The sequence below is a fragment of the Athene cunicularia genome, unplaced genomic scaffold, assembly GCF_003259725.1.
Source record: "Athene cunicularia isolate RWA unplaced genomic scaffold, athCun1 SCF_12, whole genome shotgun sequence".
Classification (NCBI taxonomy): domain Eukaryota; kingdom Metazoa; phylum Chordata; class Aves; order Strigiformes; family Strigidae; genus Athene; species Athene cunicularia.
This window is the reverse complement of record NW_020799178.1, coordinates 31284-32317: the sequence shown is the minus strand read 5'-3', so window position 1 is coordinate 32317 and position 1034 is coordinate 31284. Positions and strand designations below refer to the sequence as shown.

The window sequence follows — 1034 nt, the reverse complement described above, 5'->3', positions numbered from 1 at the left end:
AGGGGTGGTTCTTGGAGAGCTTGTGTTAATGTCTCTGTCACAGCATTTGTCTTGTATGTGTGCAGGGTTGGTCTGTGCCTGTTTATGTCTGGGTGGGAGCTGCTCTGCCTGGGGGCATAGCATCGATAGTCAACAAAAGTATAGTGATAAGAATCTATAGATAATAGGGTGATGAGCCGAGACTTTGTAGGCAAAGGGCTTACAGTCACTTTCAGAGCATGCAGCCGTATATGCAATAGGTGTAAGAGTTTTCTCCGTAGTGTTATGCAGAGATGCTGGGGATGACCGGGTTGTGTTTCATGGGAGGCTGCAGTGACAATCTAGATAGTGTACCTAAAGGAGGCCTCTAGAATTTTGCTGTTTTGTTGGTGCAGTTAGAAGCATCCCGTGTTTGTGTCTTACAGGCAGTACCCAAGCCTCCAGGGGAGAACCCGTGAGCACACGAGGTAGAGGAGCAGGAGAGGGTTATTGCTGTGGGCAGGCTGTAGTTTTGTGCAGTATCCCACCGAACATTACTCTGGTTTTTGCAGGTTAAGCTCCTAGCCTCAGAAGGGTGAAGCTACACGCTCGATGAGCGGTGTGAGAAGGTGAGGTGGCGTTGGCCAGGTCCGTATCTAAGCGCCCAGTATCCCACGGCATCCAAGGGAAGCGTTTCCCTTTGGTTCTGGAGGTGCTGTGCAGGCAGCCTTTGGAGTTAGATGAGCATTTGAGGTGAGCCAGGGTGGTAGCAAGGAGGAGCAGGAGCGGGTGACTTGTCAGAAGCACAACGGTGACTTGTATTTTTGGTATCTCAGGTACCACCAGCGATGGTGGCTGCAGCGTCTGACTCTGGAAGGACGAGGTGAGCGCCGCTTCTGATGGCGGTGTCGTGGGAGAGGTTGGCATTGGCCGACGCGACGCTGACTGGTCGCACTCTTTGTGGGTGTTGTGCAGGTGACGCAGAGGAATCTGGTGACTTGGGAACATCCCAGTTAGCCCAGGTGGTTGTTGCAGAAGGTGGCTCTGGCCTCTGGCCCTCTGAAAGCGAAGTTGAG

General features: G+C 52.7%; 1 long non-coding RNA gene across 1 annotated transcript in view; it reads left to right on the top strand.

Moving 5' to 3' along the window:
* The window catches only part of LOC113490530, a 14038-nt gene that overhangs the window by 12222 nt on the left and 782 nt on the right, over positions 1–1034 (top strand). The window lies entirely within an intron of this gene.